This window comes from Helicoverpa zea, chromosome 29 (genome assembly GCF_022581195.2).
Source record: "Helicoverpa zea isolate HzStark_Cry1AcR chromosome 29, ilHelZeax1.1, whole genome shotgun sequence".
NCBI lineage: Eukaryota > Metazoa > Arthropoda > Insecta > Lepidoptera > Noctuidae > Helicoverpa > Helicoverpa zea.
The window spans coordinates 2,466,588-2,490,789 of record NC_061480.1 but is presented as its reverse complement, the minus strand read 5'-3'; the positions used below and the strand labels follow the sequence as shown (position 1 = coordinate 2,490,789).

The 24,202-nt window shown below is 37.9% G+C and overlaps 1 protein-coding gene across 4 annotated transcripts in view; it reads left to right on the top strand.

Annotated features, from left to right (window-relative positions):
• LOC124644003 (spectrin beta chain, non-erythrocytic 1) overlaps nucleotides 1-24,202 on the top strand; it is a 150,490-nt gene that overhangs the window by 24,869 nt on the left and 101,419 nt on the right. For 2 of the 4 annotated variants that reach the window (XM_047183172.1, XM_047183169.1), the window contains exon 1: nucleotides 8,461-8,642. The exons of 1 other annotated variant lie outside the window; for it this stretch is intronic. The gene's annotated coding sequence lies outside the window, so the exon portion shown is untranslated. Of the gene's footprint in view, nucleotides 1-8,460; nucleotides 8,643-24,202 lie in introns of those variants that run through there. One more of the 4 variants, XM_047183170.1, reaches the window with a different exon arrangement.

The following is a 24,202-nucleotide window of genomic DNA, read 5'->3' as shown; positions in this document are numbered from 1 at the left end:
GACCTTGAAAAGGCATATGACTGGGTACCTCGTGAGGTTTTGTGGTGGGCCCTTAAGGAGAAAGGTATGCCAGGCTCGAATCAACTGCACATACTTCATGTGCAGTTGATTCGAGCGATGTACGGCAGATGCAGTACACAAGTCCGGTCTACAGCCGGCACTACCGCCAGTTTCAGTGTAGGGGTTGGCTTACATCAGGGGTCGGCGCTCAGCCCTTACCTCTTCCTGTTGTTAATGGACGCCCTTACAGCGGACATACAGGAGGAGGTTTCCTGGTGTATGCTTTTCGCCAATGATTTTTCTGGTGGGGGAGAGTGGGCCAGAGTGGGCCAGAGGTCCAGAGCAGATTGGAGGCATGGCGGCTAAGACTGAAGACGGTAGATTTAAAGGTCAGCAAGAGCAAAACCGAGTACCTACATTGCGATTTTGGCGGTATATCAAGACCCATGACCATAACCCTAGCCGGCATGCCCCTACCAGTCTGCTCCGACTTCCGGTACCTTGGTTCACTCGTCCAAAGTGACGATGAGGTGGACAGGGATGTTACGCATCAGATCAATTCTGGATGGATGCAGTGGCGACAGGTAACTAGCACTATTTGTGACCCACCGGATGCCCCTCAAACTGAAGGGCAAAATTTACAAATCCGTAATAAGACCTGTCGTCCTGTATGGATCAGAGTGTTGGGCATTGAAAAAGAAGGATGAGAATAGAGTGCATGTAGCAAAGATGAGAATGTTGAGACGGAGGTGTGGGGTTAACAGAATGGACAAAGTCAGGAATGAGTATATCAGAGGAAGCCTTGAAGAGTTTGTCGTGGTATGGGCATGTGATGAGACGGTGTGAAACGCATGTCACAAAGAGTGTGCTAAGTAGACCGAGGAAAAGATGGATTGATTGATGACTGAAAGAGGACGTGAAGCAGAAGGGAGTGGATGTAAGTATGTCTGACAGAGAAGAATGGAAGAAAAAGACATGTTGCACCGACTCCAAATGACTTGGGAACAGGGCAGGAAGATGATGATGACTCGGAGTACTTGTAGCGGGTATACACAGCAGAGCCCTTGCAAATGTAGACAGCCATGGAAATTCTGTCTTCTTCTCATTCCAAAATGATGGAAGGTCCGCATTTTGGAAATGGGTCGATCCCCAATAGCAGAAGCAAGATATTGCCAACATTCTTGATCTAATGGATCATCTTCGATTCCATGACCAACAGCACTATGTTTTTTGGATAGTTTACTCAAAATTGATGAAAACTACTGATATTTAAAGAAACTGAAGTGTCCATTTCGTTCAGATAGGCAGTCGCTCCTTGTAAAGCACTGGTACTCAGCTGAATCCGGTTAGACTAGAAACCGACCCCAACATGGTTGGGAAAAAGGCTCGGAGGAAGAAGAGTATTGCCTAAATAATTGCGAACAAAATGGCACGTCTTAACCTAACTCACGCCGCGCAGCTAATGTCGGCGGCGGCGGCGGCGCGCGGGCGTGTCGCGGCGTGGCGACGCCGGCGCGGCGCCCATGTCTACATCAGACTGGGCATGGAAGGTGGAAAGTTAACGGTTCTTGCACTGCTGGATTTCAGCAATGCGTTTAATACCGTTGACTTTGATATTTTGCTTGCCATTCTTCGCTCTCTTAACATATCTCCAACGGTCATTGATTGGTTTCATAGTTACCTGTACGGGCGCCGGCAACGTATTCGTATTGAAGATAAATATTCTTCATGGTGTGAAACGACTGCTGGTGTGCCGCAGGGTGGCGTGCTGTCCCCATTACTCTTCGCTATATTCATTAATTCAATTTCTTATAAACTACTTTCTTCCTATCACCTTTATGCAGATGATCTTCAGATTTATTCACAGGCTCCACTAGATCAATTAACAGAAGCTATTGAGACAGTAAATAAAGATCTTAATGAAATAGCTCAGTGGAGTAGGAGTTATGGACTAAGCGTAAATCCATTAAAAACCCAGCTCATTGTTATCGGTAGTTCACGGATGGTGTCAAGAATTGACTGGTTTCGTCTCCCGCAAGTCATTTTTGATGGCGTCCAAATACCCTTCAGTAAGAAGGTTAAGAACTTGGGGATATACATGGACTGCAGTATGTCTTGGGATTCACAGATGCAGGAAACCAGTAGGCGGTTATTTGCTTCTGCAGGATCACTGAGACGGCTGCGGAACTTTCTACCCACTGCCACGAAAATTGCGCTTGCACAATCTCTCTTACTTCCTATCCTTGACTATGCCGATGCCAGCTATCTTGACCTCAGAGTGGACCAACTAGATAAACTTGAGCGACTTCAAAATGTTTGTATAAGATTCATATTTGGTTTGCGCAAGTATGATCATGTTTCAGAATTTCGCACTAAACTCAAGTGGCTTCCTATACGACTTCGTCGGAATGCTCATATACTTTCTTTGCTCTATTGTATTCTCTTCCACCCTACAACACCTTCTTATCTTAAAGAACGCTTTGAGTTCGTATGTGACACCCACTCACGGTCTCTAAGGTCATCAGAGAACTTAAAACTGAAGATGCCGGTGCATTCCACGTCTTTTTATGACAAATCGTTTGTTGTTCAGGCAACTCGTCTGTGGAATGCACTGCCGGTGACTATCAGGCGCGCACAGTCTCTTGCTGTCTTCAAGAGTATGGTGAAGAATCATTACCTAGCTCTGTAATGCTGCTTCTCCTTCTTATGTATTTCTATTTTTGTTTTGTATTACTTTCTTTATATATGTGTATGTATTGTTTATTTGATTTCTTTGATATAAATAATAAAATAATATTTTTTGTACGCTAAGTATACTACCCGTAATGTATTTCTTTACAGATCGACTCCATCCAAAGGTTGTCTGGAAGAGATCACATTTAGTGATAAGACCGCCTATTGTACTCGTTTACTACTTGTTTGTTATGTCCTTCTGTTTGTTTGTTATTAGTGTACAATAAAGAATATTCTATCTATCTATCTATCTATCTATTGAATCGATGAACCCTGCCTTTACTAACTAATCTTAAACCATCGTACCACAAAAACTTTTAAACGTCTGTTGAACGCTTGTCTAAAAAATATGGCTGCAAAATGAACCATATATCAACGTCATAATCTTAAATTTTTTTAGGCAAGTGTTCAACGGACGTTTAAGTTTTTGTAGTGAGGTCAAATATGTATGTCTAAATAATCTTAAATTAGTTGTTTGCGTTCATAAACCGCTGAACGGATTGTAATAGAATTCTGTTTAGACTAGAAGCCGACCCCAACTTAGTTGGGAAAAGGCTAGACAGAAGACATTATAGAAACACAAAATCTTTACTTGTTTTATCCAGATAAAGTTTCATCATCATCAGCCTATCGCAGTTCACTGCTGGACATAGGCCTCTGCAGGTTCACGCCACTGAGATCGATTTTCGGCTTCTCATAAAAAGATAAAGTTTATTACGTGTATATAAAACTCTATACGTGATAATTAATCGTTATTTAATTAATTGGTATTTGTATTAACCTCAATAATGTTATCTATATGTTCTGTGGTCAAGCAGATTACAATAATCTTTAATGGATGATATATGATATTAAACCAATGACTCATAACTTTAATATGCATTGGTAAATGCATACCTACACTACACTTTATAGAAATAATCATCTGCCTAGCCTCTTCCCAACTATGTTGGGGTCGGCTTCCAGTTTAACCGGATGCAGCTGAGTACCAGAGTTTTACAAGGAACCCGATTAACCCGATACCCCTGTAAGACTAGTTGTCACACTTTCTGGCTTCTAATCCTTGTAACTATCCGAAGTGACTGCCAAAGATGTTCAAATGACAGCTGTTATAAGGATATGAATTTTACTTAAAACCCCCTAAATCTTCATCATCATCATCATCATCATCTCAGCCATAGGACGTCCACTGCTGAACATAGGCCTCCCCCTTAGATCTCCACAGATACCTGTTGGAGGCGACCTGCATCCAGTGTCGACGGCGACCTTTATAAGATCGCTTGTCCACCTTGTTGGTAGACGTCCTACGCTGCGCTTGCTAGTCCGTGGTCTCCACTCTAGCACTTTTCAACTCCATCGGCCGTCTGCTCTGAGAGCAATATTCCCTAAATCTTAACTTAAACTTATATTCCCTTACTTAACTTCATGAAATCTCCGCAGGGGAGGTCCCTTCCGGCTGAAACAACACTAAAAATTAAACAAAATGAAATAAACGCCATATTTGGTTGTAAAACTTAGTCTAAACATAGACGGGTGGTGAGCACGTGTTGGTTTCAGACATCTGTTCAGATGTAGTGGGTTCCGTATCAATATAATTCGGATTTATTTTGTGTTTTGTAAACTGTTTTTAGTATTGAAGACTGAAAAATTACTTTAAAGACGAGTTATACCACAATCTATAAATATATAACCTATTTAGAAGTTGAAGGGTCGTCCTGTGGGAATTACTTCGTGCACCCGGATAAAAAAACTATTGCCTGCGTCAATAATTAAGCTATCTAACAAAGAAATATTGTTTTAAATTGCACTAGTATTTCCTGATATAAGTGCATTTTTGGACGTGCCATATCTTCAGCATAATGATAGCATATGCGATTTCTCTTGAGAGAGGGCCATGGTCCCGACACTGGATTGGATATTGTATTTTGCTTTTTTTTTGTAATCAAATACTTTTTTTATAATAAGCCGAATCAATGAAAACAAACATAAGTCAGTTATATGATGCCATTTCATTTCAAAGAAAAGTATGAATGCACTTATTTTGAGTCGACCTTCACAAAATAATCAGGATTGATAATAATTGTTATACACATACTATTTTTATAAATTTATAATCATCTATTATTCAGGAGTTACAACATTTTTACCTAGAAATGTAGATAATAAACTTTAATATTTTATTATCTTTGCAAAGTAGGTACTTATCACGGATTATTGTGGATTAATAAAAACATAAAATCCATGCTTAATATCTATTCTTAATATAAAATATAGTTATCGGCACGAATCTTGAGCTCTGACCTTTACCTGCGCAGAAGCATTTATTGGGTCCCTTTTGTGGTATGAAGTGAGGCGCGGGGGCGGGCTAAAGCGGTGATTGGCCCGCAGTGCATCGCGTCATAGCTGTCACTCGGGATTGGTTCTTTGCTAATAAATCACTTCTGCGCAGATGTAGGTCAGAGCTCAAGATTCGTGCCGATAACTATAAAGAGGTAACGTTTATTTGTTTGTACGCTAAAGGCTCCGTAATTACAGAACCGAATTACAGAACTTGAAACATTCTTTCACAGTTGGGAAGTTACACACTTGCCAAGTAACATAGGCTATATTTTATCCCGGTTTTATCCCGGACTGCCTCGTTGGTCTAGTGGTCGCAAGCGCGGCTGCTGTGTTCGAGGTCTCGGGTTCGATTCCCGGGTCGGGCTGAAATCGCTTTGTGGGTTTTCTTAAACTTTCACAAAGCAGCCCGTAGTCTGGAAGTTGGTGATTGATTCACCCGTGCATTGGAGAGCACGTAAATGTCGGTCCTGCGCCTGATCTCTTTCCGGTCGTGTCGGATTGCCGTCCCATCGGGTTATGAGAGTGAAGGAATAGGGAGTGCACCCGTGTCTGCGCAAATGCTCGTGCACTATAATATGTCCTGCGCAGCTGGCTGATCTCCTTAAATGAGAACAGCCGCCGTGGCCGAAATCGGCCGTGGACGCCATTAATTTATCCCGGTACGGGCAGTAGTTCCCATGGGACGCGGGTGAAACTGATGGGAAACAGCTAGTGTTTTATAAAGCTGAAGAGTTTGTTTGAACGTTCCAATCTTAAGAACTACTGGATTGATTTAACACGAGTAACAAGGACAAAAACAGTCTAATTGATAACCTCCTTATTTTTGGGAATAGTTTTTTTTTTGTGTAATATTTTAGGAATTTTTTTACACATCTACTTCCAAGCAGAATGCATATAGGCTTAAGCAGTTGGTCGAAAATATATTTCAGTATTACATAGCCCATTTATCGAGGATGGCTATAGATAGGATACTTTTTATCCGGATGCGTGGAGTTGTTCCCTATGCTTCTTCTTCTTCTTCTTTCGTGTCGATGACATGTCATATACAGGGTGTGTCGTTCATAATCACATTAAATCAAATCGCATATACTTTATGATATTAAATGGCGAATTGTAAAAAAAATAACCTAATCCATTCTGTGGTTTAACCACAGGAGTCATTTTTCGTTTTTATAATTTACAACATCATGTGTAAAGCAGAGATAAAGTTAGGAGTATCGAATGTTTTGATCAGTTGACAGCTGTCAGTTTTCAAGGGAGAATTTCAGTTGTTTGTAATGACTGACTTTTATATGGTGTTCTAATTTTATCACATTTTTATTCTATTTACTTTGTTTGAAAAATTCATTTTTTTATTTTAACGTATTTTTCTTTTTTCTTTGTGTTAATCGACATATATTAACCAGTATATTAACGCATTTCATTTAATGTCATTATGAATGACACACCCGATATATTGAGACTACACTATGTCAGCCCAATATGCCGCCACAGCGAGAGCACGGTCGGACGCGCTCATTAGGTCCTCCCGCGAGCAAGTTTCAGGGCACAGTGGGCATATGCTAGTCTTCCTGTACCTATTCAAGTAATATCTGAGTAACATTCTGTGTTACGCACCTACAACTTTACAATCATACAAAGTTATAGAACTGGTTGTAACAAATAGCAAACGGGATTCCGTTTCAAGGTCAGTTCAGACATTAAAATATAGCTCGACACGACTCATGTACAGTTACCGGCACGGATATTGAGCTTTTGGCGGAAGAGTGGGGATCGCTTTGCGCACCGTACGCATAAGGCAATAAGGCAGTAAATCGCTTCTGCGCAGGTGAAGGTCAGGGCTCAATATCCGTGCCGATAACTATACGGGATGTTGAGTTTTTTTTGCTTGGTTTTTACTTTGGCAGTCAAGTTTGTGGGTTTTCTAAAACTTTCACAAAGCAGCCCGTAGTCTGGAAGTTGGTGATTGATTCACCCGTGCATCGGAGAGAACGTAAGTAAATGTCGGTCCTGCGCCTAATCTCTCTCCGGTCGTGTCGGATTGCCATCCCATCGGGGTATGAGAGTGAGGGAATAGTGAGTGCTCCTGTGTCTGCATAGATGCTCGTGCACTATAATATGTCCTGCGCAGCTGGCTGATCTTAAAATGAGAACAGCCGCCGTGGCCGAAATCGGCCGTGGACGCCATTATTTTACTTTGGACCTTGGAAGACTGTAAACTTTTAGTCGGCTGTTAGTTTGATAGAAGTAGGCTGTCATTTGAACATCTTTGGCAGTCGCTACTGGTAGTCAGAATACCAATAAGTCTGATCAATCTTACCAAGGGGTACTAGGTTGCCCGGGTAAGGATGGGGAGGTCAGATAAGCAGTCGCTCGGTGTAATATACTGGTACTCAGCTGCATACGGTTAGACTGGAAGCCGACCCCAACACAGTTGGGAAAAAGCCTCGGGAGTAGTAATTCCCTTAGGACCCGAGTGAAACTGCAGTAAACTATAATAATATGTATGTAAACAATGAATATATCAGACTACTACTTTCTTCAATGTCTCGTCGTGCCCTCAGAGAAATTGTCCTACTTTACATAGCACCACATAATATTTATTTCATTTAAAAACCTTATTTGTATTCAGGGCTAGTCTGTTCTATTCTATTCTATTTTTATTTATGGCAATCCGTGTCGATGTCAATGTCGACGATTCTGCCAGGGCTAGTCTGGTTAACAAATGTCAGAATAGAAATTCGCCATGTCGTAAATATGGTTTTGTAAGCGATATATACGTCATTTTATTGTCATATAGACGTTTTCCCGCGGTTTCACCCGCGTCCCGTGGAAAAAGCTACCCGTTTCACGATAAAAAAATACGGCCTATGTTACTCGGGAAGAATGTAGCTTGCAAAAAAAAAACTGTGCCAAATATTGGTTCAGGCATTTTTATTATGAGCTTAATAATATAGTAGTGTTGTAAATAACAGAAATTGAACATATTTAAATCTTACAACATCTGCTCACGAAAATTACGAAATCAATTGTGTTTTTCTGACCCAAAGAACCAGTAGTTTAGAAACCAGTTTAATTATTTGAGTTTTTTGAATATTTGGAACTTCCCCGTCAATGAAATACATTTTTAAACCAGAGAAAATAATTATATCTACCAGTACCTCTCACCAGCGTTTTTAACCCGCGTAATAGAGGAACTATTCCACGCATCTGAATAAAAGGTATCTTACACTAAAATAATTTTGAAATTATCACATTTATTCACGTTCTCGACGTTCATAAATGCCTGTAAAGGCCTAAACGAAATAAAATTACTTTAACTTTGACTTTGAATACACAAAAAAACCACCCGCAACGCGACGGAACCCTAAAAAGTCCCGCGATTATCTGAAATGTGACGGAATCCAACCAGTCACCGGCTGTCATTTGCCGCGCGCGGACGCCATATCGCATATCTTATTTTAACCGAAAAGTGACGGAAAGTGATTTTTTCAAACAACTTTTAGGTATATAAAAACAGTGCCTGTTTTTCCAAGTGTAAATTTTAATTTTTGGAGTGTAAAAAAATAGTGTGTTTTTGCTAGTTTTTTGAGTGATTGTGTGCGTGTTCGCGTGTTGCGGACTGCACTTTCTCCGCGTGCATTGGATTTGTGTGGTGCATCTGCTAATTTCTTTTTTGGATACTTTTGGCGTTATTTTTTTGGTCATCGATTCGTCATAGTGTTGTCAAGTTCCAATTTTTTTATCGATATCGATACTTTTTGAAACTTTTGACAGTTTTTTGTTGCAATCAATATTTACTTTCATTTGAAAATCTCTGGCAGTCGTTACGAGTAGTCTGTAAGTCTGACAACCAGTCTTACCAAGGGGTACTGTGTTGCCCGGGTAACTGGGTAGAAGAAGTCAGATAGGCAGTCGCACCCTGTAAAACACTGGTATCTACATCAGTTTAGACTGTAAGCCGACCCTAACAAAGTTGGGAAACGGCTAGGAAGACGATGAATTATTTTCTAACTTTTAAAATTACATTTGAAACGTGAGAATACTGAAGAGCGTCTGAATAAGTAATTCAAGCTACATATACAATTAATTACGTCATCTACAGAAATAAAGAACGTTACTTAGTTTTTTCCTGTACCCAGCTCACATTGGCATTCAGAAATCGGTTATAACAAACCTAGAGGCGTCTGACGTCATTTTAACGTATATTTTGTTGTAAAAAAATAAAGAAATAATTGGGCAAAAGGTCGATTGATAAGGTTGTAACACACTTGGCATTAAGTGACTCATTCAGTAATCTGCTTGCCTATCTTTATTTTATTCAATTCGTAAATTGTTTAACAATAGGCATTGTACAAATTGTACATTACATTTGCAACCGTCTTGAAAAAAATAAGGTCCTTAGTTTAACCTGAATGTTTGTGCGCGATTATCTCACGTCTAACTGAACCGATTTTGATCAAGTTCCAACTTAAATACCTCCAATCAAATGACAGGAAATCAAGTAAAAATAACTAGTTTGAATATTGTTCTCTATAGGTATAACGACTTCATAAAACTTAGATCATATTTTTTTTCCGAAGCAGTCATCGTTAGTAGCCATTACTAAGCCAATGCACGTGTCCATTCAAGGTCAAAATCAGGATATTACAAATTGCTAATGTCAGTTTTAAGTATGCAAAAATCGTGGTGGCCTAGTGGGTAAAGAACCAACCTCTCAAGTATGAGTGTGTTGGTTCGATTCCAGATCAGGCAGGTGCCAATGTAAATTTTCAAAGTTTGTATGTAGTTTCTAAGTATATGTTGGACACCAATGACTGTGTTTCGGAGAGCACGTTTAACTGTAGGTCCCGACTGGTATTTGAACATTTTTGGCAATCGATACAGTAGCCAGAAGTCACTAAGTCTGACAACCAGTCTTACCTAGAGGTATTGGGTAGCCCGGGTAACTGGGTTGAGGTGATCAAATAGACAATCGCTCCTTGTGGCACACTGGTACTCAGCTGCATCCAATTAGACTGGAAGCTGACCCCAACATAGTTGGTTGAGGGAGATGATGACCAAATTTTCCTTAGATTAGCGCATTCTAACGACTTCTCCAGCGTATTATATTAGCATAGATCAAGCCTCATTTTCATTATGAAACTTGCTACCTTCTCTATAAAACTCTTGAACACATAAGTGCCTCGTGATATCGCTTAGAAATTCATAACAAAGTATAAATTAATAGCTATTGTGGTTATTATCACGTACAATACCGAGCTCTAATCGTTTCGGCCCTCGCTGTGAGGAGGCTCATGTTTCAAGAGTGTCAGTTATCAAAACAAAACACTCAACGCACGTGGTATAAGTAGAAATAAAATGTATGCACCATCTGCTCAGTGTAATAAGTGAAAAAGAAAGTCAATTTTGTTTTTTAACACGCTTTTATTAGGTCGACCTGTATGCAACTATGAAATGGAATCTAAGGTAACTAATTTAACCATCTTCCAAGGATCGTAGCGTCATGAAAATTAGCAGCTGTATGTAGTTCTGATGACAATACAATAATATGGTACTGTCGAACTGATCTGATGATGGAGTCGGAAGATATGAACTGAAACTTCATGATGGAACATCGTATCATATCTGTGTTTTGACTTTTTGAAAAGTCTTGTAGTGAATTTTATATAAGCATGTCTTTCTAGTGTAGAAACTATAAATTTTATCCATTTTAACAGCTGTGTCTTACAATATTTTTCGCAAACGAAAGCTATTATTCAATTTCATGGATTAATTCGTACATATAGTATAGTAGTGATGGCGTTTAGGCGTTAACTTAAAATTTTATCGATATATTTTTTATCTTGAAAGCATACCACTGAGGTTTTTTGACAAAATTTGGAAATTCCTTATTTTTTTCAAAAGTACGTAATTTCCTCAAGTAGCATTGCAAAATTATATAACATTAGAACACAAACGCATGAAATTAAGTAGCATTTTATCTTGGAGATAAGAAACACCTTCGGGCTTGTAGATAAGTTATCCGGCTCATTGAATGACGTCATGCACTTATCTGTGCACTAAAAATAAGTGGTCACGCTTAGCAGGTATCACGTAGACATTATTGGCCTTACTACAAAAACTTTAACGCCTGGTTTACAGTTGTCTAAAAATTTTGTGGCTGCAAAATGAACCATATGTCAACGTCATAATTTGACATTTTTTTAGACAAGGCTTAAACTGACGTTTAAAAGTTTTTGTGGTAAGACGGATTGTCTTTGAGAAGTATTGTTATATGATAGAAACTAGCTGTTAACCACCGTCCTGTAGAAATAAATTCCAGTACTAGAAGAAGTAAAGCCTACTAGCCGATTTCCCGCGGTTTCACCCGCGTCCCGTGGGAACTACTGCCCGTACCGGGATAAAAAATAGCCTATGTTACTCAGGAGGAGTGTAGCTTTCCAACAGTGGAAGAATTTTACAAATCGGTTCAGTAGTTAGTAGTAGGAGTAGGTCATCATCCTCCGAGCCTTTTCCCATGTTGGGGTCGGCTTCCAGTCTAACCGGATTCAGCTGAGTACCAGTGCTTTTACAAGAAGCGACTGCCTATCTGACCTCCTCAACCCAGTTACCCGGGCAACCGGGGGTATTGCCCCTTGGTTAGACTGGTGTCAGACTTACTGGCTTCTGACTACCCGTAACGACTGTCAAGGATGTTCAATGACAGCCGGGACCTACAGTTTAACGTGCCATCCGAAACACAATCATTAGTGTCTAAGATATACTTAGAAAGTACATACAAACTTAGAAAAGCTGCATTGGTACTTGCCTGACCTGGAATCGAACCCGCGCCCTCATACTTGAGAGGTTGGTTCTTTACCCACTAGGCCACCACGACAGGTACAAACAAACAAATGAAGTCGCTACATATTAAGTCCACATTTTGTTCGACCGATTTTGTGCAAACTTCACATAAATCATCTACATAATAGTCCGAACAAAGCCTAAACATTTGGTTTGTTTAGGTGAGACCGTTCTTGTGGCAAAGTGGCATTAATTGTTATATATACATATATGTAGTTAAATATAGATTAGACATGTGTCGCTGGGGAGTTTGTTGCGCCACTTCTTCCCAGCAAAAACACATAGGAAGTGGTGGAGGGTGGGCGCTTTGGGGCTGTCTTTTGTTTTTGACGTTCGAAAAGTGCTGATCTATCAGCCTAATTTGAATAAATAAATAAATAAATAAAATAAATAAATAAACGTTTTTGAGTTTGAGTTTATACAGTGGAGCAACAAACAACACAGCTGTACTTGGCCCGTTTGATTACAACTTTAATTATTCCTAATTTAGACGGGAATCAAGTTGTTTGCACTCAATTTATTTTAGGACCGCCTGCGAGTGGCCGTTTGATGATATGGCTAAATGCAATCGGTAACGGGCTTTAAACTGTTTTGTTACTCGTAAGCTTTGCATGTAACTATGTAGGGCTACATGTGAAAATTTGTACCACTCCATGTCCTTACGGTGTATTTTCTAAGTATATCTTAGACATCATTTAATGTGTTTCGGAGGACACGTTAAACTGTAGGTCCCCACTGTTATTAGAGATCGTAGGCCGAAAATCAGCACTTTTTAAAGGTCATGTCTAAGAAAGACAGTCCTAAAAATTCGCGCTCTTCATCAGTTTCTATATGTTTTTGCTGGAAAGAAGAAATGGGGGAACAATCATCCCAGTTCAATCACTACTTATAACATCTCAGGAATTATTGGACTGATTTGAAAACATATTTTAGTGATAGATAGTAGCTCTTTTATCGAAGAAAGCAATAGTTCCCACGGGATGTAAGTGAAACGATTATGGAAAGAGCTACACATTTTTTTATCCTAATAAAGATGTTGAATTAATCAAAAACGAAGACGCAAGCTAGTGACGACGTATGCAAAAATAAGTGAACCTCCCTTGACCCCTTTTACAATAACAAAAGTATTATTACTTGCTAAGAAATAGCACCCTTACAATAATACATTTGCACAAGAACCCCTTATGTTGGGAAGTTAAGAATGTTAAAATCACCTGGCGTTTAGCGCCCTATTTATAAATATGGCGAATTCTGATCACCTGGCTAACAGCAGTTTTTGAATAACTGATCGTCCTTATTTTGCTTACTAGTTATAAATTAATGTCCATATTCTATCTCTAGTAAGATAATCCACAGATAGATTACTGGGAACGACCGTAACATGGGTCAGGGTGAAGTAATTTATTATCTCACTTTTGAAAGTAACTCCTAATTTTCTTTGGAATATAACATGACCATTATGTGCCAGCAGTTCATCCGCATCTCATAGGAAATTGTCTTCCCCGGAATAGGTATGTGCTTTTAACTCTAAAATAGTTTTTCAAATAAGACCAGTGATTCCAGCTACTATTGTGAATGTTAAAATAGTAACAAACTTCGGATAATCAAAGCTTTAAAAGAGTCAAATGGCTAACTTCAGAGATGCAAAGTTAATTGGCGGGAACTGGACTACGTAATAAAGTTCTCATTACTTAACTTCTGACAAAGGATAGAAAAACAATTGGAATTCTCAGACTAATGACCGTTTAAGGACATTTCAAGGTGGCAAAGACTCACGGCGCTATTTGATTTAAACGCATGTTTTTAAAGGAAAATTTCGGATAATTTGTACATGGGTCAAGAGACATGTTTATTTCTGTTTCAATTGAAATTCATTCGTATATTCTGCTTGCCTATTAAATGCAGTTTCCATATCGTCATCTGTCCAGCCTTTTCCCTAACTTAATTGCATGTCAACGTTGGCACAGCCTTTTCTCAAACTAGGCAGGAGTCGCCTGGGCAGATAATGAGGTTATGATATTTCCAGATATTGATCTCAATTAAAAACAGTTCAAGTCAATTTACTACATGTAATTTATTTTTGAACTTAATGATCGACAAAAATATCATCATTTTTAACTAACATTAAGTTTCCGACATATGATCAAGAATTCACAATCTTATACATCAGTATATCTTACAGTACATCATGATACGTCAGTACACATCGCCATTTTAACACCATTAGCCGCACTGTACGGCTTCTAATGCAATTCCTGCTGCCTCGATGCTACAACGGAATTGTGCCTCATCATTGTACCCAGATACCTGTAATTGTGTGTGTTAAACTGTTATTTGGAAGGCATTTTATATCGGAATGTAATAAACAAAAATAACTAGATTTTTTTTTGAACAGGGTCAGTAGTTGCGGAGACTTTAAGGTACAAACAAACAATTAAAAAATGTTTCGTCGTTATTATATTAGTGTAGATCAAAACAAATGATTCACTAGCTCAATAACAGTTTGTCACTGTGACCTACTAAATCAATTGGAACCAACTATCGTGAGAAAATATCGACTATTCGCAACACTAGTCGTCTTCATTCCCAGATTGTAAATAAACAACAAAAAAAAACAATGATTTGTCTATGCTTGTACCGCGTTCCCGTAGCTTCATTGATTAGCAGAAATTAACCAAAAAACTTTTAAACGTCTGTTGAACACTTGTCTAAAAATGACAGATTATGACGTTGAAATAAGGTCCATTTTGCAGCCTAACTTTTTTTTAGACAAGTGTTCAACAGATTTTGAACTTTTTGTAGTAGGTAAGGCTGTAATTATTTACTTGGGAATAAAGTAAATTGACGGATAATGAATTCGTAAATAAAGTATAGTTCCCGTCAAATTACTTTGACGCTTTTTTTTCAACTTTGCTCAAATATTATTTGGTAGAAGGTATTTATTTAAACGATTTTGCAAATTTTTACTATATTTACTATAGACGAAAGTACTAAAATATTCTTCTCAAAACGAAACGGTTTTTGCACAGATGTGATAAAATAAATAAATAATTTAATTTACATGGTGTCAAGATGACAGCATGACCAAAAATAACCTTCAACTTTTGCGAAAAGAATACAAATGAGTATTGAGAGACAACCATTGACTTCTACTTGTATTTCTGTTACTATATACTAATACATATAAATAAATTAAATAGTAAAATTATTTTTTTTGTTTATACCTTAATGTTTGAATCGCAAAGGCTCCGAAATTGAACCGATATGGAAAATTCTGTCACGGTTGGAAAGCCACACTCTTCCCGAGTAACATAGGCTATATTTTATCCCGGTGCGGGCAGTAGTTCCCACGGGACGCGGGTGAAACCTCGGGAAATCGGCTAGCACTACATAAATATAGTATATATCTGTCATGCATTCATTACGAATTTATCAAAAAGTATTGGGATCCTAAATCTATGGCCATTCATATATCTTTTTCTTCATACAATTTACATACTTAGTAATAAAATTACGTCTACATTGTATCCCCGCCGTGCAAACAAAAAATATCGTAAAACAAGTTTGCTTAGAGTCCGCCATTTTTAAAACACGGGCTATCTAACGACAATGGGAGTGTTGTAAAAAAAGATATACAGAAGATCCAGTTTGTGACAAAGTTATATTAAGCCAAATAATAGTATAATCCGAGTTCAATAAACTGAAGTTTAATTTCTAACAAAAACAAAATAAAGAAGGATAAATCAGTTTTTGCAATATGGAAAAAACGCTGAGAAATTTCGGTTATGCCAATATTTCCTAGTCATCTCCCGAGCCTTTTCTCAACTGTGTTGGCTTCCAGTCTAACCGGATGCAGCTGAGTACCAGTGTGCCACAAGGAACGACTGCCTATCTGATCTCCTCAACCCAGTTACCCGGGCAACCCAATACCACTTTGGTATGACTGGTTGTCAGACTTACTGGCTTCTACCCGTAACGACTGCCAAAGATGTTCAATGACAGAATTTCTAACCAAATACACAATCAGTTAATCTTTTAACAACCATACATTTCTTAAGAAAGTCTGCCTAATAAGCCTTCTGCCAAAACATTTGTATAATGGCGTCAAAATTTTAAATTCCGAACACAGCATGACCTTGAAACGTAATCGGCGTATTGTGCCCGCGCCATTCTTGGAACTATTGTAACCTAATTTGGTGTTATTTTAAAATATTTTACGGTTGAACGACTTTGGGAAAGGGAAACTGGTCTTTTGGGCCACCCCTGGGGTTCGAGAATATTTACTCTGTGGATGAGTCATTAAATAAAAAGTTAAGAGTTGTTTTTTTTTACGTTTTACTGGTTTTACGTTTAAAAATAATTTGGTATTTTTTATTTTTCTACTTAAGTTTGTAGGTATATTATTTGGTTATTGTTTTCTGTAAAGAGAATAATGATAGTCTCCTAACTCCTAATTCTAATAAAAATATGAAATCAAATAAGAAGAATGGCAAGGCCTTGTACTATTATGTAAATAGAAAACTAACTTTGTTGATATTTCTCCTAAGTTTATAACTTTTCAGCTTTTCAGTTACCGTTTTACGATTATAGGAGTAGAGATTAAGTTTCAAAAACACATACTTTTATTAGCTGTATAACTTAACCGTCAAATCCGTAGCGGACCCCAATCGGGGTCTGAACATCAATGTCACCGTAAGCTCGGTTTAGACCCCAATTGGGGTCTGCGAATCAGTCATACACTTTCCTAATTAATTACGCTCATATTTATTTTCTTTCCAATCAAACCACATTTGTGAGTACTAAATAAAATAACTAAATAAATTTAAATTATTATTACGCATTCAAACCTTTCATATTTAGCATCCCGTTAGAAATATACCTTTTTAAAATCCAATCGTAATTACCGGGAATTCTGATCGAACTCGCCATGTTTGTTTACATTAGTTGTTTTTTTAAATTTGAAGACGCATAGACAAGATGGCGACGGTGATAGAAGTTTTGCATCGAATGATCCGATTCGTTAAAATAAAGAATCGATTTAATAATTTTATATTATTTGATATTATAATATTACTAAATTGCACTTTTGTATACTTACCATAATCTGAAAATAAATTAGGAAAAGTAAAATGACTTAATTTATTTTGAAAAAAATGCTAGAAAATCAGTGGTAGAAAATACGTTGTAGCCGGAATAAAAAAAATCTTCGGTTTTTAGGGTTTCTGAAGACGGCAAATGAAGACTTATTCTTCGGGTGTTTTATGTGCAGGATTCCTGTAGATCTGCCAAACTTAATGGCGATTCGTTACTTCCAACTTTTTAACTGAGCGGCAAAGCTATTTGACGAGAGCCGTAGTTAGGTGTAGTTATCGCAAAATTTTATGACGATTTTATTGCTTGAAGGGGCAAATAGTTCGCTGTTCATCGAAAGCTGGTCCAAGATGGAAAGATGGCCGCCGCCGACTTATTTTTAACCGACTTCCCAAAAAGCGGAGGTTCTCAATTCGACCGTTTTTTTTTGTATGTTTGTTACGCGATTACTCAGCCATTTATTTATCGATTTTGATGATTCTTTTTTTGTTTGATAGCGTGTACTTCCGAGGTGGTCCCATTATCATTAGGTCAGGATCTGATGATGGAACCTTGAGAAATCGAGGGCGACTTTCGAAAGTTGCAGAAATGCATAGGTTGAAATCTTATCACTCAGGTGTTTGCCTGGTAGCACTATTCAACAGTGAAGGCTTTGAGCTGACCTGATGATGGAGACCAGTGAAGGTCGAGGGAACTCGACAACTGAATATTTAAACTTTCTCGTGTTTGTGCTTATATTATTCGTATTTACGAGGCCTCTGCAACAGTGAAGGAGATGGAGACGAGAGAAGTACGGTTGTCGAGTTCCCTCGACCTTCTCTGGTCTCCATCATCAGGTCAGCTCCGAACCTTTACTGTCTCATAGTGTTATCAGATATACATCTGAGTGTCAAGTTATAACCTTATCTATGCTTACAATTTTCGAGAGCTGCCCTCGATTTCTCAAGGTTTCCATCATCAGATCCTGGACCTAATAACAAATATGGGGAATATACCCTTTCGACCAAAAACAAACATCCAAATTGAGAACCACCTCCTTTTTGGGATTCGGTTAAAAATATTTGGTGACTTTAAAATCAATCAATTATTATGTCTCTAACCGACCACGGGACTACAGAGTCCCGGATTTTTGGAAGGCGAACGTGGGGCCGAAGCCAACACGCTGAAGCCCTTTTGAGACAACTTTAATGAAATGGTGACACAAAACCGACGATTATCCCTGTATACACTATAGAAATGTACCCAAGGACAATGCCCGGTTCTGTGCTAAACTATTGCTAACTATGGATGAAAACTACTTGGGCTATTGTGATGGGATGCTAGTGGACTAGGAATGGGGAAACTACGGGAACTATGGCACCTGCCGATAACAATGTAATAAATACACGTAAAAATGGCAGGTGGAGACTCGCCAACTCACTTACTGGGCCCCCGGGAATCAGTCGCTAAATCGCAACAAGAGGGCAACAGGTACATGAGCGGCTGAAGGGTGAGGATACCTCGGCGGACTTTAAACGCAGATCACGCGCTCCCTGTGGGTCCAGCATCACCGGCCCACTCGCCACTTACCACGAGGCACCTACCCTCCGAGCGGGCTGCTAACCCTACTCTAGCGACTCCACTCTGACCGGCCGGTGAAGGCAAGCCAAGAGGCGGGAGACCTCTCCCCCGTCATGCTTCACTCCGGCAAGCCGGAGATGGGGGACAGTATACTCTCCCTGGAGCACTCGGATATATAGCCCCGCGGGGTCGCTACTCCCCGTCATCCGCCTCAGATGCCCTGCGGGGCAAATCAATCAATTATTATTATTGTTTCTCATCATCAAATAAGTACATACCTTTGGTAGTTACAAATTGCATTATATTTCAGAACACCCGCATACCCTCCGCCGAAACAAAAATGTTAGAATTGTTGAGAAATAATATAAGAATAAATTAAAATTCCGTAATAGGTAATAAAAATTCAATTAAAGTTAAAAATTATTACGAATGACGCAACACCAAAATAAATAATACATATAAAAATTTAATGCTAAAAACTTACATATCTTTTTTCTTAACAACAAAAACAAATTGAACCTATAATTTAAAATTAATAAATAAAATTGAAATAAGTTGCTATTAAAAAATAGGTATATATAAAATTGGTATTCGATTATTTATAATAAATTTCCGATTTAGGTATCGAATGCACACCGCTGATTGAAAAAAAAAAATACTCCATTCCAAACTCTACTTGTCTGTGACTTGACTAGGGACACGGTATCGAAGCAAAAGTATCGATACCGTACTCATGAGTAGAATCGATAACAAAGTATCGTACTCATTAAAGTATCGAAATAAAAGTATCGATACTTCAAGGTATCGAGTACTTTTTAGATCAAAATTTGCTAGGTCAATATCAGTTAGTAAATAATGTCAGTTTTACTTCAGTTCAGCAGGACATAAAAAACAAATGGTATTGGTACCTACACAAATTTAATAGAATAATAGAAAATAGAATGAATGAAACAAATCGAAAATGTAGCAAAAGGAAACAATACTAAGTTGAGGTATACTAAAAATGGTACTTCCTGCTTTAGAAAATTATCGTTCTGAAGGTACTGACGTCGCAGTGATTGATATATATTCATTCTCGTGCCAATTAATATAATTTTAGGAAAACTACTTTCATATCTTCCCATTGTTTTAAGGGATCTACTGAAAGTGGCGAAACCTGTGCCGATAAGTAGTAGCTTAATTCATCCTTCATTTCAGGCTGTGATGAAGAACTTGCTTTATTATTCTGTTTTTTAGTGTGTGCCAACTTCTTATGGTGGCTCCAGAAATCAAATGTCGTTTCTTTTTTTAAGACAGAGTGTCTTAAAACATTTCAACGAGTGAGCTAGAAAGCGCTGTTAAATTAAATTCTTCATTCGATACGATACCTGGGAAAAAGTACTTATTGAGTAAAAGTATCGACTGCAAAGTATCGAGTACAAAAGTATCGGTATCGAACTGGAATGTACTCGATACCACAAAGCATCGATACTTTTTTCGTGTCCCTAGACTTGACTGATGTTGTAAATTGTTCATTTTTATTGTGTATTTTATGTGCTGATTTTTTAGTTATTGAACATAAATAAGGGCACGAAATGTATTGCAACGGATTGAAAATGTTATAAATATGACGTTTGTGTTGTGTTTGAGAAAGTGATGCGATTACTTATTGGTAAGTTTTCACCAAATTTGAAATGCCTAACTTTTCGATAGACTTAAAAACACCGTAATTATTATCTTTTTCTGAATTAACTGACCCCATTTGACCTTTGCACGTTGTTGTCAAATAAGTGAGCTCTAAAGTTATAGTTAAAATACTTCTGATCAGGCATTACGGACTTAGAATTCATGTGTTGAAAGTTAGTACAAATTTTTGACTTCCATGTCGCGATTCAAAATATCCCGCCGAATCAACGGTAAAGTCATATGTCAAAATCTTGTCGAGCAGAGGGGTTAAATTATTCAAAAAGTAATAATTTAAAATAATAAGCTGGCAACCCCAAGAGAGAGCGGGGGTGAAGGGGCGCGGAGGCGGCCATTCGAAGAGGCATGGCGGTTGCGATATTGTTAAAATTGATTAAACTCGTATTATATATAATATATCATTGAATTCGTAAGTGTTTTTCTAATATTTCAGAAGTGACAAGTACACATCGCTCCACGAACTTGGTATGTTATTGAACACATTTTATAAGTAGTATAATCGACAAAACAAAACTTGTTTTCTTTCTTCTAAGTATCGAATAATTAGTTAACTGCATTACTCCGTGTACACATTTACTTGTGTACGTAGAGGATTGAATATAGCAATAATATAATTACATCGATGTTCAGTAAATGGATCGACAACATTTGACTATCATATATTCCGAATTCCGAGAAGCCATCATAGAATAACATGTTGCATTCAAACGATTTAAGAAATACCACACAAATAGTACACAATTAGTAACGAAACATATAACCCAAGTAATTATTCGTAATCATAGAAAATCGACGCGTCAAGTATGCATTTCGGTCAGTGGGTCGTCTTAGGGGCGGAGTTTCCTCTAGATTAGTACCAAGTAAAAATAAAATTAAAAATAAATAGGTAATAGATAGAATCACAAAATATACGAAGTACTTACTTATTGAACTGTTTGTTTCGACTAGTATCTATGAAATTATAGTAATAGTTATAAAACAAGCTCCCACGGTCAAGCTCCTCTATGTTGCCGTGCCCTACAAGGTCCATAGTGTACCAAAACAACCTTCATGAAACTTATGGAGTGCAATAAAATATTGAATTGAATTGAAATAGCAACACAAGTGTTTTACAGCATGTATGTATCATCGTCATCTCCCTAGACCTTTATTTTTAACTACGTTGGGCTCGTCTTCCAGTCTAATGGGATTCACCTGGGTTATACCAATGTTTTACAAGGATCAACTGCTCTATCTGACCTTCTAAAACCTGTTACTAGGGGTACCCAATACCGCTTGCAGACCCGATGTCAGACTTACTGAATTCTAACTACCCGTAACAACAAGGATGTTCGATGACAGCTGAGACTTACAGTTAACACTTCCTCCAAAACTCAGTAATCCTGGTGCAAGATATACTAAGATAGTACATTTAGATTTACAAAAAAAAAAAAAAAAGAGTTGGAATAGAGTAAACATTTTAGGTTAAACAAATAAAAAGTATTTACAAAATAATTAATAATAAAATAGCAATGGTACTCTCCTGACCTGGAATTGAACCCACACATTCATACCTGATAAGTTGGTTCTTTACCCACTAGGGCACCACAACTATTTAGTAGTATGTGTCTAAAAATAAATACTAATTTATAGAAAGGATATTCCTTGATATTGATATGATATTTCTTCTATTATTTTATTGATAATAATTAATCATACTATGTTCACCGTAAAATTACATAGGCATGCTTGTTTACTTTCCTTAACCCAGTCTTCAAAGCAAAGTTTATTCAAAGCTACTTAAGCTAACTTTATTAACATATTGATTTGATCTCAAGTGTGGCAACTAATTAGCTGAACCTTGACTAAATCATTGTTATAAATTTGAGCTTGAGTTTAATAAATTTGTAGCATAAACATTAACATCTGAAATTATTGTTCCTACTTAAATTTATAGGGTATTTGAGCTATAATGCAAAAACTTTTGTCTCCATTTTTCCTTTAAGAATAAAAACAAAAACAATAAATAACTAAATTTCTGAACAAATTTAGAACGATAAATGGTGATCTATAACACAGAGGAGGTTTAATTCAGATACCTTTCTTTAGATGCAACATACAATAATGTATTTAGCATATAATAATTTAAAGAAAATAAAGATTTCCTTTATTGTATTGTATAACTTTAGTATGGTTTCTCTTACTGCTTCTACCCCATTTGTCTCAGACATGTAAAGATGACTTGACTGATAAATGATGACCGACTTTTCATGAGAGGCTCTCATGCAGGCCTATTTAAAATAAAAAACTTTTGATTAACTTTTGACTGAATTATCTAAATATAGTTATTTATGTTTGACCTTATAGTGACTTATATTTTAGCTATTGGGTTTTCTATTATTGTTTGCTTTTGCTAACAATCAATTTACTAATCGCACCAATTTATTTCCACCTTCCGCCTTCCACCTTTCTCTTCTTGATAATTATTTTACAAATATATATTTACGTTTCATTTTATACAATCTATATCACTTAACCATCAATTAATCTTACAAACTTATCCACTTAACGAATTGAACTTGGAATTTGCATTAAAAAAATATAGAGAGAAAGTAAATATATATATTTATCGCTAAGCCGATGGAGAATTACGCACGTGACGGTCTCACGCCGCCGTTACCTACGGGTAAAACATGTTCAAGGTCAACCAAGAGAAAAGATGATAGTTACATGTACTCTCGAAAGAAGCGTTGTAGGTCACGCAGCCCAAGTCGCGGACGACCACGTCGCAAAAGCGGTCATCATGAACGTCGCAGGCATCGACGTTCCGGATCTAGGCTGAGAACCACTAAAAGGAAAAGCAGGAGTAGGTCACGATCCACTTCAAGAAACCGCCGTTCGCGGTACCGTCGTGACTCATCTCACAGCCGCCGGCGTAATAATAGTTATTTATCAGACTCCACTAGTAACCGATCAGACAGCCTACAGTCTAAGACTACTCATAGCTCAGACGAATGGAGCACCGGCTCGTCTACGTCGTCAGCTGAACGCGAATCACGATCGAGGTCAAGGGATAGCAGAACATACGACTCTCGGCGCCGTCATCGCGACCGTCGTACTAAACCAAGGCGATCCAGTCACTCAGAAATGGAAAGACTCGTTAGTGCGATTAGTAACCACAGCCGCAATACGTTTGTAGGAGCGCACGATATAATACCTAAATTCGATCCAGGACTGAAAACGCAAACTTCAAAATCGTGGATCAAAAAGGTTAACGAGACTGCTGATATGTACAACTGGAGTGATAAGCAGATTATCTTTCACGCATTGCCCAAACTCGACGGTCTAGCACGACGGTGGTATGAAGGTTTATCGTCAGTGAACCTTAGTTGGAGGGAATGGCAGCGGAAGATTCTAGAAAATTTTCCGGATGACAGGAATTACGCCGACCGTTTAGTAGAAATGCTGGATAGGAGGAGCAAGCGCGAAGAAACTCTCGAAGAATATTTTTACGACAAAATTAAACTGATAAGCCACTGCAATATAAAGGGAAAGGACGCAGTAGACTGCGTTATACATGGGATTTATGATAGTAATATTAGATTAAACGCGCAGGGTGCGAATTTTAGAAGCCCAAACAAGCTCCTAAGATATCTGCGCAGTATTACTGCTAAAACGTTTAAAGATAATCGGAAGACTCTAACGCAACCAAACAATAGAATAAATAAATCCAATTTTAACGGAAAAGGGCCGGATACAAGCAAAAATAGTAGAATTTCGGGTATTAAATGCTTTAACTGCTCCGAAAATGGGCATACTGCACCAAGATGCACAAAAGAATGGCAAAGATGCGTAAAGTGTAATCGTTTGGGCCATTTAGCAGAACACTGTAGGCGAGATCAAGCCAATAAGATTACTAAAACAACCACCGACGATAAGAAAGGAAGTTCAGAAAATAAAGTACTACATA